The 18,965-nt window shown below is 46.9% G+C and overlaps 1 protein-coding gene across 8 annotated transcripts in view; it reads right to left on the bottom strand.

The window, feature by feature from the left end:
- The window catches only part of WNK1 (WNK lysine deficient protein kinase 1), a 2,404,646-nt gene that overhangs the window by 1,168,549 nt on the left and 1,217,132 nt on the right, over positions 1-18,965 (bottom strand). The gene's annotated exons all lie outside the window — the stretch shown is intronic.

Raw genomic sequence — 18,965 nt, 5'->3', positions numbered from 1 at the left:
CAGGGAGTAGTGGCAAGTAGCTGCCTTGCTGATGACATCCCAAGAAGTATCTCTTTGAAACGCAATGGCTGTGGCCTTCACTCTGTTTGCATGGGCATGAATCCCTTCAGGAGCAGGTTTGCCCATGGCCGTGTATGCCTCCGAAATGGCCTGAACCATGCAACGGGTGATGGAAGCCTGAGAGCGGAGGAGACGCCCCCAAAATTCCCAAACAATACATCCGAGATCCTGAAGGATTTTGTCTGAGAGAGGTAAAACTTGAGGTCTCTCTTGAGGTCCAACGAATGCTGGGCCCTCTCAGCCTCTGACTGTGGGTTTGGGAAGAACACCGGCAGGCAGAACTCTTGATTCAGATGAAATGGAGAGACCACCTTGGGCAAGAAGTTTGGGTGGGTGTGCAAGATGACCTTGTTGTGAAACGTGGTGAAGGGCTCACACGAAGACAACGCTTACAGCTCACTAGCCCTGTGCGCATAGGTGAGAGCCACCAGTAAAACTGTCTTCAGTGTTACCGAGCGGATGTCCACAGAGGCCATCGGCTCGAAAGGCTTGCACTGCAAAGCTGCAAGAACCACATTGAGGTCCCACACCGGGAGCAGCCTATGCACCGGAAGAAACAGCCTAGACAACCCTCCTAAGGTGGGCCTTAACCACCGGGTTCACTGCCGAAAACATGCACAGAGGAATTCCTGTAAACCCCAATGGCTGTCAAATAAGAGCAGCAACTCTAGAACGAGCCAGGTGAGCTGAAAAAGTGAGAACGTCATCCAGCAGGCAGGTGACTGGCTCCAGACTGTTGTCACAGGCCCAATGACAGAAGCTAGTCCATTTGCTCTTATACTGGGACCGAGGCAAGGGCCCCCCTGGCCTGCTGAATGATGTCCCAGTTGTCATCCATAAATTGAGCATACTGAAGCCTCAGTTGGTCAGGAACTAAGCCACCAGCGCCAGTTTGGCCTAGATGTTCCACCGCCCCACCCTGCTGCATCAAGAAGCCCCTGCCGAAGATCGGAAGGTGGACGGGGCCCTGGGAGCACAACTGCCGCAGATCCGAACACTAGGGTCTCTAAGCCCAGTGGGGAGCAATCGGGATGAGGCAGCAGGCCCCCCCATAGCCCGGAACTTGCAGAGGTTCCGTAGGAGCAGAGGGGTAGGCAGGAACACAACACATGTGGCCGTGCCAACAGATCTGGAAGGCGTCTCTGTGACCCTTGACCTGGCCATGAAGCAAACTGGGGGCACTTGGCATTCCAAGGGGATGCAAACAAGTCCAGGTCTGCAAACCCCCAAAGCTGTAACTGGGGCAACGAGGAGTCGGTATGCATTGCTGTCCCCCGGAAGGGTGACACCCTGCTTGTTCAGGTAAAACATTGTAGTAGAGATCTCTGTCCTGACCAGAACATACCTGTTCCTGATGAGTGGCAGAAACACTATGAGGGCCAGGCCCACTGCTCAGAGCTTGAGCAGATTGATATGCAGGAGGGCTTCTGTTCTGGACCATGTGCCATGAATCACACAGCCCTCAGGAGTAGCCCCCAAAGCCAGAAAGAGAGGAGTCTGTCATTACCACCAGGGTGGCCTTCGGCCGGGTGAAAGGGGCTCCCACTGAAACATTGCCATCCATCAGTCACTAGCCAAGATCGGGCAGGAGAAGCGGGGATATTGGGATCCTGTCCGTTTGAGACCCTGTCTCACTATCCCAAATGGCTGGCAGTTGGAGCTGGAGGCGCTGCATCTTGAGGCGAGCGTGCTGCAGTGAGCACACAGGAGGCAATAAGTCCCAGAAGGTGCTGGAGCCACCATGCCGAGGTGGTCGAGTTGGCCAGAAAGTGTACTAACTGCCTTGCAAAGGAAGAGGAGCCTCTCGGGCGTGGGAAACACCTGCTGAATGGTAGTGTTCCAACACCCCCCTAGGTAGACCAGAACCTGAATGGGGCACAACTGTGACTTCATCTAGTTGAGGGAGAACCCTAGCTGATGAAGGATATCTGCCAATCTCTGGCCAGAATGCGCCACCTCCTCGAGTGACCCCTCCCTCATCAGCCAGTCGTCCACATAAGGGTATAGGTGATGGCGGTCCAAGCGAAGGAGACCACCACTGCGTTCTCAATGTGGTGAAGACACTTGTCGCCGAGTTCAGGCCAAAAGGCAGCACCATGTACTGAAAATGGTATGACAATCGTGAACCGCAGAAACGTCCGATGAGGTTGATAGATGGATACATGCAGGTAAGCATCCTTGAGGTCCAAGGAACAAATTCAGTCACCTGCACACAGAGACTCTTCTGTGCGTGGGAGTAATCATCTTGAAGCGTTCTAGCAGTAAAGAAAGATTTAGAAATGACAGGTCCAGGACAACCCTCAGGTCAGCCTGGTTCTTGGGTACAGCAAAAATCCTGGAATAGAATCCGGAGGCCCTGTCTGAGTGAGAAACCAGTTCTAAAGAATGAAAGGACTTCCCGTAAAAGATCCAGGGACCCGATCAGACGATGAGGAGAGGATAGTATATGGGAAGAAAGAGTAAGACTGAAGCGCATGGAGACTACTGATAGGATCCACAGGTTGTTGAAAAGGCGTTTCCAGGTGCCCTGGAAAAGAGCCAGACGGCCCCCCCACAGGCAAACTGTGCCCCCCCCCCCGTCCTTGATGTCACTGTTTCTTGGCATCACAGGCAGCGGCAGAGGAGGGGGATCCCACTGCAACAATGCCATCCATCAGGATCCTCTGCTGCTTCCGCATGTTGTTGCTGGGCGACCTGTCAGGTCTCTGCATACCGCGATCCTGGAACACCTTAAAGCCTGAGAAAGCACAGGGTTTGATTTCAGTTCTGCCCTAAAACAGAGGGAAGGATTTCTGACCCTGCCTTTGCAGGATGGCCAAGGATTTGGCAGTTTGAGTGGAGATTTTCTTCTTTGTCAACTAGTCATTGGTTGACTAATGAAAAAGGTTCACGCCCTCAAAGGGAAGATCCAGGATCCGCTCCTGCATGTCAGATAAAAACTTAGTGGAATGCGTCCACGCCGTCCTTCTCATCTCAACACAAAGGCACTGACCTCTGCTGGCTGTGTCGATGAGGGAGACCGAAGACTCCATGAGGTCCTGAGCAACGGCCTGGGATTCCGCCAGGCCAGCATTGTAGGAGGCTTGCCTTTCTAAAGGGAGGTTGGGCAGAAATTCTCGGAGTTCCCGCCATAGCTTCTGGTTAGCTGCAGCCAAGAGGGTGTCGGCCTGCAGCAGATGCAGTCCTGCAATGGCATAACAGCATTTGCCCAAAGACTCTAGGGCCTTGTCATCCTTGGAAAGGCAAGTGGAGGTGGCTCACGTGGAGGGAGACTACGAAGACTATGGTTAGGCCACAGCCACCACTGAACAATGCGGCTGGGAGGCCAGGAGGATTGGCTCCCCGCCAGTCAGCCTGAACCTGTTCAGCTTCTTGTTCATCTGGCCACTGGCCTGGGTTTCTCCCAGAACTTTCTCGCCACCTGCAGGACATCTTTCTTTAGCGGAATGCCAGACCAGATTGTGGTGCGTTTACCCAAAACCTCTGCTACCACTCCCAACTCCTGTGGGGTGGGGGCAGGGGGAGGAGGGCTACCTTGGACAGAGGGACCCCCAAGAACTCCGCCAGGACCTGAAGGTGGTCAAGAAAGACCTTAACGGATGCAGAGGGTTCATTGTCCTGGGCATCGTGATCATCCCACACTAATTTATAGACCGTAGCTTATCCGGGCCCTGGGAAACAGGTGGTGATGCGCCCTTCCCCATTGTTCCAAGCCGCAGACTGGTCCAACGGCTGTTGAGGGGGAGGCGTTGGTGGTACAGGAGGTGGTGGCAGGGTATGAACGATTGGAAGGGCCTGGACCATGAGAGGAACCAGCTGTGCCAGTGGAACAGGGTAGTGCCCAGAGGTGGTGAGGGGTGGAGAGGGGGGGGGGGGGTAGGGTCACCTGGGGGATGACCTTTACTAAATCCTTCCGGAGACCCTCATCTGAGGGGAATGAATGAGAAGAATCGCTACACACAGTGGTCCTGGCTAGCCGCTGGATCCCTAGGAGCCCGGCTCTCGGGGTGCTGGGCCTCCGCTCCTGGTCAAAGCACTGAGGCACCCGAGGCATGTAGCTGTAAGGCTGCAATGGGTAGATGTACCCCTGAGGAGACCAGTGCCTGTGCTGTACAATCCACTGCCCGAGGGAAGGGGACTGGGATCTTCCTGCAAAGCCCATTCAATGGGTGAGAGCACGGGCGGGCAGAAGTTGGAACCCAGAAGTCTGTCAGCCTGGCAGGCTCCGTCACGCACCTCTCTGCCATTTTGTAGTCCTGCGCAAAACCTTGGGTGGTAGGGTATGAAGGCCCTGGGCCAGAAGAGGCCTCACACACAGGAGGATACAGCTTGAGTCTTGCAATGGAAGCAACCTCAGATCACTCTGGTAGCTGCTGGGCCCTTGGCTGTCTCGCCAGTAGTCGAAATGCCCTGACTCACGACGTTGGGGCATGCTCTGTTAGGCTGGATGCCCTCGGCACCTGTGCTGGTAGCCATGCTGGATCGTGCTGACAGATTCTTGGAGGTGGCACTCTACGATCCCTTACCCCCTTGGGGTCAAAGAAGAGGACCATCTTGATCGCCCTTCCGAGGACAGCCCGAAAGAGCCCTCAGGCCCCTCGGCTTGGGAGTCAGTAGCCTTAGAGGCCTCAGGCCTGCCAGAACCTGAATCCAAGGAACGCCTATCTGTGGGAACTCTGGGGTAGGAGTCGCCACGCTGTGGAGCCATGCTCAGAGGGCCTACCTTGTCCTGACGAGAGGTCCTGGAGCCGAAGTCCTTAAGATGGGGCAGAGGAGAAGTGTGGAAGAACTCCTTCCACTGCAACAACTAATTCTTCAATGCTCTGTGACCGAGAGTGCTGCAAGCCGAATATGCGTCCCAACGGTTTTCGGGCCCCAAATACTATAGAGTGCATGAGGGCCCAAGGCCAGGAATGAGCGGTTGCATTTATTTAATTTTTTTTTAAAATTAATAATACGCCTAATACCGTACCAGAGTTTGGTTTCTAAGCACGGATCCGGGATTCAAACCTCTGTTGCTCTGCGTGGTCTTGATTCCAAGACCAGCGCTTTGCCCCTGTGCTATCCTCTGTTCCATCTCGTGAATCCTCCTGCAGCCGACATGCGCCGGGGAGGCAGGGCACCGAAGGGAGGTTAAATAAGATTGAAAAACTAAAAACGGGGAACAAGCAGAAAGCTAAAAGTGTCTGCGCTGGCCACTCGGTCTGACTCTCTCTGTGCGGCAAATGATACTCGGGTGAGGCGCCGGAGGTCGAGCGTTCCCACGCCCGAGGCCACACCATCACGCTCCATACTAACTTTAAAAGCAAAGTCAATTTTTTTCAATGCTAAAGATTCTAGTACTGTGCCCATGTTGGGGGAGGCCCAGAAGCATGATGAAAAGGGGACGGGACTGAGGAGTAAGAGGGAGTGGTTAAAGTTTTGAGATTAACAATATTAGTATATGTCACAACACGGAGGAGGCTATTAAGAGCAACAATATGAATTAACTTTAACAGACAAAGGTTGAAGAAAACTTTCATATGTTTTCAGTTAATTTAAATCTTCAAGAATGTAGAAAACTTGACCACCACCAAGTGTCAGTGAAACCACAGGATCAGCGAATTAAATGTCAGCCAGCATACACAACAAATTAACTTGGTGCTATCCCACATTTGTTTATCTATCATTTAATCAGCTTCGGAAATATATTTTCAAAGACCTCTTTTTACAAAATTTGAAAACTAAGTACTCTATTGCATGCAACTGGGAACCCAAAGATTGGTACCTCGTTTATGACGCTGGTTACCAACCACACCTGTGATTGAGATGTTTGTGTCCCAAAAAACGAACAGATTAAGGTAGAGGGAATAAAAGTTGAACTGAACAAAATGGAAAGTTTGGTACCATAGGTTATGCTCATTCACAGGCTCAATATGATCAACTACAGGCATGACTGAGTCAGTCAAGAGAAACCTGAAATTGTGATATGCTGTAAAAACGGAACGTAGTGGTCCAATAGGTATTGCAACACCTTAACCCAATATACCGTCCAAACAATTCTGTCACCCAGCCCTAACTATATGTGAGGTATATGAAAAACAGTACTGGTGCTGTGAAGGAACTGGTTTGAAAAATTGTGTACAGCAACCTCAAAATATTGTGCTGTCCCACGATCCCAACACCTGCTTAATAGTTATACCCATGCAAAGAGGGCATCGAGTTTCATGTAAACATGATGGTTATAACTGAAGTAAAGGTTTATATGATGGCATGAAGGTTGTATTCCCATTTCCAAATGGGAAACATTTGAGCAGCATTAATGCATCGCCTCTACTTTTTTTTTTAAATTAAGTTGTACAGTTCCTATACTTGTATTTTATAAAGAAACCGTTCCGGAATGGTTTCCTTTTAAAATAAAAGGAATAGGTTGAAACTTGCACTTTCGGTGCACTGCACTGAACGTTCCCTTAAACAAAAGGCACATGTGTTTGGGGGTCTGTAATGTGTCTGGGATGGGGCGTGGTGATGGAGTTTGTGGGGAGTGGGTGCAGGGCAGCAGGGAGCATAGTTCCACTATTTCATTTCGTACACTTCGACCACTGCAACTTGCACCACTGTCCCAAGAGAGAATAACAAAGAAAAAGAGGTGTACATCTGAAAGCAGCTTTTGGGTCTGTGAATAAGGAGTTGTTGCTGAAGTCACTCGGGGAAAGGACTGAGAGAAGCGTACGTGGAGATGGTAGAGGCTGTTCATAATGGTAACATGGCAAGTGTCCGATACAGCCTGCATGGAGAACTGATGGGGCATTTTTTTGTGGGGATGAACAAGAGCATGTGCTGGCTCCAACCCTATTTAGACCGTTTAGCATGATTGAGGAGTTTGATTGGCCAGCAAACTGGTTGTGTTCAAGGTGGGAGGCCAGAATGTTCCGCTCCATTAATTCACTAACACTGTGCTAATCACTTGCACAGAAATAGCAATACATACACTACTGGGCGCATTTTGGAATTGCTGCATTTGCAAAAAGCTGTTTATTAATGAGAACAAAATTAAACATATCTGTGATGAGCACAGATAAATGCCCTAGAAACAGTTTTTGTTAAAAAACGGTAGATCGAGGTACAAGCCTCACTTTGACTTTCTGGGCGTTCAATTTGATTAAAAAACGGGTGGGGTGGCAGATGGAAATCGTTGTAATAACTTGTTCCCATATTCCGGCTGGGTTCCAAGGTTCAATAAAAAGCTTTTGTGGACTACCCCTGCAAGGCTGTTGGTGTCAATGAATGTAAGGCTCCCAATGCGGCTATATATGGCGCAGAAGTTAAGGGATATGCACAACGTGCTGCAATTACTGTTAAATAAACATCTTTCCTTAGAAGATTTTTTTCATTGTAGAAGAGTACTCCGACCGGACACATGCATCGGACGCGCAGGTTGTTTCCTATCGCTAATTATATTGCCCTAGTTCAATATGCAGTTCTTAAGAGACTATGAGGTAACCCTGCAGGACAGTGTATACCAAGCCGCTTTGAAGGACATTTTAGGCTTGATGCCTATGAAATGCCTGTGGCTTCACTGGTGGAAAAAACCTTTTTATGCATTGGACTTTGAAACATGGTAGGAGTCTCTCACTGTGATTACTAGGGATTCCCTTAGGAAAGCGATGACGAGATTTTAGGATCTGAAAAGGGAGGTGCTGTTGGATAACCTGGACAAATGCCCAACACTGTCTTCCTATTTGTACCACAAGGATATATAGGGATATGGCCTCAGGCATACAAAAGGAGAACAGGTAAGGTAAGGTATTAATGCAGGATAATTTGGGGTGCCTCCCTCTGGGCTATATAACGGCTACCAGTGGCAAGGCGCATATCACAGGACTCCGTGAATGTGATGCAACCATTGAGACGATGGTGCATTTCTTACTCGTTTTAGCAGATGGGAGGTGGAAGGGGTACTACCCATCTTTAGGTCAACAATACTAAATCTGTAAGGAGGCCACGGCATACTGCACATGTACTAGAGATGTGAGGGTACAGAAGTAGCGGCCCTTTCACTGAGGTCTGGCACAAAATAAGGGCCCTTTCCCTTTAGATTTGTAGCACACAGATAGTGAGAGTTGAGATAGGGACATAGAGGTTGTTATAGGGAATTCATAATGTTTTACTGCTTGCATATCAGTATGTGTGTATGTCTTTTTTTATGAAATGTGGTCTACGACTTTAGTGTATATTTCTATGATGCTATAGTATTATGCTATATTGCAATGTTTTTGCAAAGCAAAGTGATGTGAGAAAAATAAGCAGGAGAGAAGGTGCGAGAAATTGTGAATCATGGAGGCGAGAAAAGAAATGAAGCAATGCGTAGAAAGTGTAACAATTGCTCAGCTGCACGGCAGAGGCATCAGGAGCAAGTCTGTGAAAATGAAGGACCGTGATACACTGTGACCAAGGGAGAGGGCGTGTGATTGACTGTGACCAAGGCCTGTGATGGGCTGGGACCAGCGGAGAAAGACTGATGGACTGGGACCAAGGCCGATGGCCTGTAACCGAAAGACAGCAGTGGCCGAGAGGGAGATGGCCGTGGGATGGACTGCGACCGAGACGGAGATGGTCTGTGATAGGACAGTGACCGAGGGAGAAAAATTGTGATGACTGACAGAGGAGACGGACTGAAGGACTGTGAAGAAGGTCAAAGACAAATAACTAAACAACCATACAGAAAAGCAGCATGCCAGGCACCTTTCATTCCTAAAATTAGACACATCCTTCTCTCAACCAAAAAATAGGAAAACAAGGCCTAGACCCCGCCCCTACTACCACCAACACAGATGTTATGTTAGTATTACTTCTAGAGTGCACGGTCACCCAGGGGTATCTTGGCGCTGAGGGAGCCTACAGCTGAAGATCAGGCGCAGCTCAGCTTAGAATAAGTGTGTTTTAATGGCCTTTCTAAAGGCTAGATAATTAGATGTTTTCTTAATGACTAGCGGGAGTTCGTTCCATAGAACTGCAGCGACTACGGAAAACGCACGGCCTCCAATCCGTACCCATTTGTAAATCGCTATCACCAGTCGATCAGTCGAGGCGGAGCTCAGGTTACATAAAGGATGGTAGCGGGCAAACCTAGCTTGGAGGTATTCAGCACCGTCATCATGGAGGGCTCGATGAACTATACACAGTGCTTTAGAAATGACCCGCTGGGTCACCGGGAGCCAGTGAAGGGCTCGAAGCACAGGAGAAATATGCGCTCCATAGGGTGTGCCAGTTGCCACCCGCGCAGCTAGATTCTGCAATCTTTGCAGCCGCTGAATCAGGCCCTTCGGGTCACTTAAGATCCATTGCTGCATTTCAGATTAGTGGTACCAGCAGTGCTCTAAAGTTCTTGCTGCCGGATATATTCTTTTATTTGCCTTTATTGTTTGATTCTTAAAGAATCTTTACAGTTTAAAAATTTGAATTTTACAATTTTGCACCTTGTACAGCTTTTACAACTTAACTACAGCTTGTTCCAGACAAAATCAAAATACAATACAATACTCTGCAAAACTCTAAAATTCTGGGACAGACGGTCAACTACTTTCCTATACATAATCAAAACCAATCACAATTTCATTATAAAATCAGTCGTGGTAACGTGGTTATTCTTACATTGTCATTTCCTTCTTATGACCATGGTGTAAACAATCCTATTAAAACCATTATCATTACACTATTACAAACATTGTAGTCTTTCTTATAAAAGTTCAAAATTGACCGAGCTGTGTGGAATTATTGCATTTAAAAGGAGCAAGCTAATTTTAATTCCATATGGCAATCACAGTGGCTATACAGACAATACCGGGGTAGAATTGGTTTCATTTGTCAGATTGATTTATTGTTATTTTACTTGTACCGCGCCAAAGCCCATAGGCATCCAGGCGCTGAGAGGCAGATACAGTGACAGATACTACCTGCAGGAGCTCGTACTAATTGAAAAGATAAGTTTTCAATTGTTTCCGAAATGTAAGAAGGTCCTTGGTCTTACGTGGAGGTACCGGCAGGGCGTTCCATGCCTTAGCTCCTTGGGTGTAAAGGCCCTACCGAGCCCACAAGAACGTTTCACTCGGTGTTGGACTAGTAAGAAATCTTCGACTGACCTGAGATTTCTTTTGGGCTGATAGATACTAACGTCGTCCTTCGGATAAGCTGGTGCATTCCCAAAGATGCATTTATGGCAGATAGTAGTTTAAACTGGATTCTGGCTTCCACAGGAAGCCAGTGTAGTTTTTTATGTAGTGTAGTAGTGTCATTTTTTTCTAGCAGCAGCAGTAGGCTCTGAACGTTTCATCTGAGAGGTGATGTGGATGGCTTTATTCTCAAGGTGTATCTAATTGGTTTAAGATTTTCACAAACAGCAGCCAGACCCAGTATAAATCTATAGGCGACTGTTCTGTGTCACTATTCAGGCAATATGACCAAAATGACTCACTCTTGATTGTATCATAGTCGTGTACATATTTACCCAATAGGGTCATACATGTTGTGCCCAAGGCTTTGCATTCCTCTAGAACATGTCTTGGTGTCTCAATTTCTCCAGTTAGCCCTCAAACCCGACATGTCTTGTTCCATGGGAATTTTAGTGGGACCCCCCCTTTAAAACCATCACTGTTAGCTGGTTTGTGCGTAACCTAATTCTTAGACTATGCACAGCCGGATTGGGACACTGTTTTAAATAAACCTGTGTATCCAAGAACCTGAGAGTCACTTTTGCAATATATTTATATGTTCTCATCGATGATAACCAATGGTAATTATTGGCCCAATCTCATTGTTCGAGTTTTCTAATATTGTTTTTAGGGGAACAAAATGTGTGCCCCTCCCAAAGTCTAGGTGGCAGTTTATATCATATAGTTTATCCAGCTCCTGGTAAAATCTCTTGCTGCTATCAATTGCTCGACACCCGTCTCCAGCACCGATCTCCAGTAATGCACATTTGGGGTTAGAGTTTGCTTTTAAATGCAAGACACCCTGTCTTTTCCATAAGTGAGCTTTCAATGATAGTAACCCCAACTCAATCTGAAATATTCTACAGGAGTCGATGGAGAACATCTTAAAAGCTTTCTCCAAAATTGTCCCTACAATTTGCCCAACCAAGTTACATCTCTCCAAGCTAGGGCTTCTAGGCCATATAGGGTAGCGGGGCAATAACTTTGCTTATAAAGCATAAGTATGCCCTCCATTGTATATCCAGCCGACTGGTTTGCAAATGTGGCTATTAAATGTGTTTGGTGATATGCTTTATTTTGTTTAGCTTCGATAATATGTGCATAATCTTGCTTTGCACTCATCAAAAACCCTAAATAAGGGTATTTGTCCACATAGTCCAAGTTGCCCAGGCTTGTAGAGGATGTCGGCCGGTGAACATTTTTTGGGAACAATAGCCAAGGCCTTGATCCATATTGATAACCAACTCATTAAGGGCTGCGTATTTCACTAAATTCTCAAACATCTGATTCACACCACTGTGTATGATTAAGTGGCACAAGATCATCGGCATATAGCATGCACCGTTTTGCGACCCTCCTATTCTGGGACAGCATCCGACAGTTATCATGAGTTTATGGGGGAGGTCCGCCATGTACATGTTATACAGCATAGGGGCTATAATACAGCCCTGCTGGACTCCTACTTATCGTGACCCTTGCAGAAACGTTACCTGTGTTGTCCAATTTCACTCTGCCCCCCGTTTCATGGTGCAATGCCATTAGTATTGATATCAACCATGTGGGGAATCCCCCCTGCTTCAATTTTATAACAAAGTTTGGCGCGATCAATAACATCAGTCGCTGCCCGAAAATCAACAAATACTGTGTAGAGTGGTGCCCCTCCTTGAGCAGCTACCCTAGCAATGAATGCAGTAAACAAGAGGGGTAGCCCTATAGTCCAGGAAGACCAAAAAGCGCATCAAACACTAGTGAACAAAAGGGGGTCTGGTCTTCCATGCAAATTTACACCACACTTATAATTTCAGTGTGAATTTTTCTAAGAGGGTAAGGCATTATCCAGTTTGGCCTCAAAAAAGGACAAACAGGTTAACCTGGTCACGTCCCTGGGTATTCAAATCAATTGACAAAGGCGTGCCATATTGAGTGGAAGGCACAAACCAGGGGCCCATGTAGAGACAAAGAACGGTTGACTTAATAGCCATTATTTATTGACTGTTTTTGAAACACTTCTAGGTAAACAAGGTTTTTGAAATCCTAAATAAAGCAAACAGGCAGAGAATATACACAAATCACAATGTAGAGTACACTCTCAACAATTAATTAACACAGAAGTAGATATATATCTAACACAAAGCAACTACTGTGTTGCAAATACATGATAATCAAAACAGATTCTTCAAACCCAGTATCATGTAAATATAGTGAAAACAAATCAACCACCCACAAAGCTAGAGTCTAATGTAGTCAGAGGAGGAGAAAGTGCATTCCTATCATCTCTACATTACATTGTAGGCTCTGAACCAGTTCAAAATGAATTATGTTCTGGATGTACAGGTGACCAATATATGGTCGCAGTGGGTGTGTAAAGACCGATCCAAGGGATTGGTCTTTCAGAGCTATGTTGGCTAGGCCATTGGAGCCTGGTGCTTAGTTTCTTGATCTTTGTCTCTATAGCAGCCTGTGTGATATATAGCGGCCATCCCTCTGGGAAATATTGTGGAGGCAAACCTTTGTCTCCCCTTTTCCATCAAGTGGTCAAGCCACACCTGTTCCTCAATAGGGTTTAATATCCGTTTCTTTACATCCCCTTTTGCCCCTGCTAATGGCAAACAGATTTTTCTGGGGTCCCTTCTTTCGAACAGACTAATCATATTCTGCCACTGTCTGTTTTTAATTGACAGACTCCTGTGTTTTAACCAGCGTTTGTAGTTACAGATAGTTACCCTTACTAAATGAGTCTGCTCACTATAGTCGTGTCCTGCAGCGCGTATGGCTCTCCGCTTCTTTCTTGTTTATCTTTTGGCATCTCGTATATTGGGATCGTACTCCTGGATCTGTTTGGCCACTGCAAACAGTTTCTCAGTTGGAAAAGTACCAGTTTTGACCGCTAAGCAGCCAATGTTCTATCTGGTTAGCACTGAGTTTATATACTAGCCTTGGTTCATCGACCAATGTTTGCCCATGTAGGGTATTTGTCTTTTGGACATGGTCGGTGGTCCAGCATATACAGTTTCCTGCGCAGTTGGTCTGTATAACCGCGCAATATCTTGGGGTGTGTTCCTTAGCTGGTCTTTGCACTGTCAAAGACAAAGTAGTATGGTCACTATAGTCGTTCAATGAAACACTAATGTCCAAGACCACTTATAGGCATTCATTGTTACCAAAGAAGTAGTCCAATGTTGCCCTGTGTTGTTTTGTGACCACGTATATTGCCCCGGCCGATCTCCAAAAGCTTGACCATTTACGAGTGTTAAGTCCCAGGATCTAAGGACATTTAGCCATTTATCTCCCTTCTTGTTACCAGCTTTTTGCAATATCTCACTTTTCTTCGATACGCATCTAAAGGCCGTGCATTCTAGCCCATCTATGCAGTGCGCATTTAAGTCTCCAGCCAGGAGGATTTGATGATTTTCATTCTCTTTCCGCCACTCTGAGAATACAACCACCAAGAGAGAATGTATTGGTTCTAGAAGCTGTGCATCTGGTGCAATGTAGGAATGTATCAGTAACAGTTTACTCACGTCATGGTTGTTCCCCCAACTTAGTTCAATAGCTTGCAACACTTTACAACTGGGGGTGGGTGTGTGGGGGGGGGTTTGGGGAGTATCACCTGATGTGACTTAATGTCCTGTCTAAAATCTATAATCAAACCACCAGAGGGGCAACCCTTCGCCCCTCGCTCTACCATTACCTAATAGATATGGAAGCCATTCACATGCAAGGTGGCATTTAGCCAGGTTTCTTGCAATAAGAATAGGTTGTGCTTAGCTAACTGGGGCATCAAGCCATCCTTGTGAGTAAGGCGATTGTATCCCTAGTGTTCCAGCTTGCAATGCTATAGGTTCAGGGGCTTGTGTCACACCTATATCAGGGGCCTATTTTTGTCTTCCCTGAGGGATCTCACCAAACCTTGATGTCATAGTGTGCATGCTAGTGGATGGAGGTACACAAAAAACTTCCATTTGCCAGCAGCCAGCATTCTTGCTTGCACCCCATTTCCCCCTGTTAGGCAGAATCCTATGCAGTTCCCTTAGGGAGCACTACAGAAGATTAAGACTACAGGTATATGCAATAAATCCCCTTTGGTATCAGTCTGCACCACAAAGATTTAGTTGGTAGCTGTGGCTGAGCAGTCAGACTTATCTCAAGAGGGAGATGAGCAGTATTCAGGGTTTACACATTAGGACTACAATACTATGGAACAAGGAAACACTGACCAAAGTTTTGTATCAAAAAGAATATATATATATTTTACACACTCTGATGTCCACACACAAATCACTATCATTAAAGTAAGTTAAAACAGTCAGGAAAAGATACACACTCCCTTTTTAAATTGTAGACAAGTTTGTGCAAGAGTGAAAACTGAGCAAAACGGCCCAGTGTAAACTAAGCAGACATGGCACTCTTAACAATTTCTTCAGAGGGAGGGAAAGGACAAGTCATACAAGGTTAGACTCCTTAACACACCAGCAACACTTCCCAATTAGATTGTGAACAAGTTAGACAAGGCAATACTTTAGTATAAGCAATACTTTGGTGAAAACCGAGCAAAATGGCACTTCAGCAATATAGAAAGGGGAAGGAAATGTGGTTATAAGAGTTTAGGTGCACTAACACATTTCTTAGCGAGAAACAATCTAGAGAAGGCAGTTGGAACAGATTTAGCCAGAGTCAAGAGGCCAGAGTCAGTAGTACAAGGCAAATGCCCAAGATCAAACGGTTCTTGTAGCTGCAGTCAAGTCTTTGTTTAACTAGTTGAAAAGGTGGTTGCAGATGTAAAAAGATAATGTTAGACCAAAGGGGCGGCCAACCCAGAAGGTAAGTAAAGGATTTAAAACTCCTTTAGCAGTACCCAACGAAACGGGAAGCCTGGCGGAACAATGTACTTTAAAAGTGGAAGAAGCTCCTGCAGTGGCAGTAGTTTCTGGCAGTTCCTGCAGTTCGGGAGATCCAGCAGAGGAAGAGAGGCTCTCGTCGTGGAGGAAGGTTCGAGTTACTGCATTGCCCAGGGATGAAACCAGTCGCGGTGATGCCAAGAAGAATAAAAGGTACGCTCCTTTAAATCGTGGTCGTGGTGGACGGGTGCCTGGCTATCCGGCCTCCTAGTGTTTGGCACAGGCGATTCGACCAAGGCAGGTCCTGGAAGGCAATTGGCGAACTGGTTGGCCCCACCAGCTCAAGGGAAGCAGACTCTTGCAGGTGAAGATCTTCTCAAGTCGTTGGAGAAAAGTGGTGAGGATCTGCAGCAGGGCTTCACCGGTGGTTCAGTCATTGCAGATGTCTTCAGCTTCTCTCCTCTTCGGGTTTCTTAGTTCCAGTGGCGACATATTGTCCTCCAGTCCTCAGAGCCCTGCCTTTATGCAGAAACCCCCCCATTCATACAGCCTAGATGTCACTCACACAGTGGGGTGGCTATCCTGGCGGGATAACCCCCCCAGCCTATCAGGGCAGAGTGCGACTTGGGTTGCCTAGGTAACCCTGTCCAGGGTGTCTATTCCCCCCCTCCCACACATTCTGTCTACCCCAGACTCAGTGGCGCCAAGAGGAGGGATTCTGTGCAGAAGCCCGCCAAAAGGACGAACAAAGGATCCCTGACCCGGGTTAGGATTTCAGAGAAAGACACGAGAAAGAAATATTAAAGATCTGGCAATAAAAACCTACCGGAGCAAAGTTAATATAAAAATAAACCGGCGGTATGTTAGAGGCTGTCAGTAAAAGTGGTAGCCTCGAATAATGGGAAAATCCCATAGGAAAATATTTGCAGTCGAATATTTACGGTAGTAACCACTGCCACCAGCCAGAAACTTTGGAGAGGGGGACTGGACGGTACCCCCTCGAAAATGAACACCAGGGAAACACTATTAACCCTTTCCAGTACTTCCATAGTATGATGGATTGTACTGGTTTTGTCCATAACTATAGACTAGTAAAGTCAATGGTGACTTTACATGCCCTGGGAGACAGTCAGTCCCAGGATATGGAGTCTATGTTTGGGGGTCACTATGACACCCCTGTGGTACTGCACTGAGGGTGCTGTGTAACACACATGTAATAAAATGATACCTATGAGGGTGAGAAAATCCCCATAGACCATAAGCGCACAAATATCCTAAACCATGCATCAGCAACATGTCTAAGAGTGGGAAAAAGAGTCTCACTCTTAGCAGGAGGAAATAAATCCTTCAAATCCAGCAAAGCTGCTGCGGGACTCTATAGGTAAGGGAAATTAGCCTTAGAAGAGAATTCTCCCCAACACCCCCTTTACTACCCGTCTCGTTCCCTCATCCATCTCCCTTGGTAGCACACCCATCATGACAATCGAAAGCCCCAACTCCACAGGTTATCTACATTAGAGTACAATAAGGATACCCCAGAGGGGAAGCAAATCTTTTCAGTGCTCAGTTCATGACATATTTCTGTAAGGCAATTTGCAGAAGGTCTCTTGTGCAGATCCTAGCAGGATGTTTGCCAACATTTCCAGAAGTTTAGCTCGATTAGGGAAAGGGCTATTCCAAGTAGGAGAGATTTTCTCAATTTTTTACTAAGGAACTCATCATCGGTGTGCCATATCTGGCTAGACCCCCAGACTGCCATACATACTGATCTCTTCCGATTTGGCCATTCTGCTGAGCCGGCATTTCCGGGGCGACGTTTTCGGTAGATACATTTGCCTTGCCTTGTCATTTTGTGCAGGTTCATGTTGATCTTGCACTAGACTGGGAACTGGCTTTTCAGGGCCAGAGTCGCCAGTGCTAACAGTATTTTGGTCAGCCTTGTTCAACAAGGGCAGTATTTTAGACGTCAAGGTGTGATTTCTCGCTGTGATGCATTTATCCATGGGGCCTCTCAATGTCTCTTAGTGCCATCCCCTTGTACCTTTGCGTACAGTATAGGGGCAGTCATAGTTTGTTCCCCCTTGGCTACACCCTTTGCAATGGTACTCGTTTGGCCTTTATGTGATCTAGATTGCAAGGCAGTGGTTACTGCTTTTGGTATGCCAAACTCGTAGTCGTTTTTGCCTTGTGCTTCACTTGTAAATCTTGTTGCTTCAAGTGTTTCATCACTGAGATTCCAGCACAGAGCGCTCCCTCTTCGTTACATGCAGCAATAGTCACCGAGTCGTCTAGCCATACTGATGAAGTATCCGACTCAGAGGCACTAGTCTTACCCCAAGCCTTATCCTTGGCCTGGATAACTGTTGTGACCTCTGTGGTCAATTTTTCTCACTTGGCTCATTTATCTCCAGTTGCTTCACAATTGTTTGGCGGTATCTACTGTTGTAACTTTCTCAGTCACTATGGGTTGTCCTTGCGTTATGTTTTCCACCACTTTAGAGATCGCTTTCAATTCCTGTTGGTTTGCTGCTAATGATGAGCACAGCAGGAAAAGTGACTCGATTTTTTAAAGTAATGTGCCAATCAGTGTTAAGGTTGCTTCCTTGGGCTCACGGCCTATCTCACTGTGTGGGCTATTGTATTCTTTACTATCTGAGCTTTTGTTACTTCAATGCTCCATCTGGGCTTGCTGACAGATTTCCACCAATAAGGTTACTACTACACCCTGTGCCTTGCCCCATAGAGTTGTGTTTAATATTATGGCACAGTTTTAGTAGTGAGCCGTTATTGTCTATTGACACTGGGGAGCTCAGACCACCTTTTTCAAACTTGTCTGGTCTGCCAATGATATTGCTGGTATTTGGCTGTTTCTGTACTTCCAACATAGTGGCATTTCGAATGATGTCCCCTTCAGCTGGTGCTGTTGGTACAAGGCTGGAAGGATTTTGAAATAGCCGAAAAGTAGGCTGTGATTGGCAATTGTGGGGGGCACTGGCCATTTTCCTTTACGGCCATGTCCTTTTTGTTCTGTTTCTTTATCAATTGGGCTCTGCAGCCGCTTGCCACCCTTAATTGTGCTGCTACGCAGTCCAGATTGGGTTAATGATTTTACTTTTTTTCGGCTGTATTTTGCCCTTACCCATAATATATGTCTGACGGGTAGAGTGTAACAAAAAGATCCTCGGTAGTAGTATGCTGAGGCCGTCAGTTTGTGAATAGGACACGTCTTGCGCCCCGCTACCAACAGAAGGGCAGCCAAAGTGTCACTTTCTCAGTTGAATGCACCAGCGTGCAGACAGCCGTCAACACTCTTGGAGGCACTCCTTGGACCAAAAGGTAACAAGAATGGGGGAGAGAGGAGAGAACGGAACGGAAAGGAAAGGGTATCAGGCCAGTCAAAGGTGAGTTATTCCTTTATTTAAATGTGTTTATGTGGTCACTGGTACCGGCAGCAACGTTCCAAGTCACAAACGTAATTGTAACCACTCTTTCCCAGTTTGAGACGGTGGCCACAGTCACCCTCTGGCCAGCCATCAGTTTAAAACCCCCTGCAGAGGGGTGCACCACTAAGGCCGATGCGAGGCTTCAGTATTTGCTACCTACGAAACTTACCTGCTTAATGACCGCAGATATTCGGCTTGAGCAAGATGACCGTTGTCCCCGTTTCCTCTGGGTGTATAGTTAGAACAGCACTTGCGTTCGCTCTAATCCTCCGCAGGGGTTCCCGACCATGCCAAACTTGTGGACAGCATGTCGCGTGCACTGCAGACCACTTGGTCTTGAACGATGCGTGCAGTGCTCCGCGCTAATGAAGTGATTACATGCTGTTGGAACAGCAGCAACTCCTTGCAGCGAGGGAGCTGGAGAAAAGACTCCT

Source organism: Ambystoma mexicanum, chromosome 12 (assembly GCF_040938575.1).
Source record: "Ambystoma mexicanum isolate Mex_15411 chromosome 12, UKY_AmexF1_1, whole genome shotgun sequence".
In the NCBI taxonomy this organism is placed as follows: Eukaryota; Metazoa; Chordata; class Amphibia; order Caudata; family Ambystomatidae; genus Ambystoma; species Ambystoma mexicanum.
The sequence above is the reverse complement of the archived record's forward strand: the minus strand, read 5'-3'. Positions and strand labels throughout refer to the sequence as shown.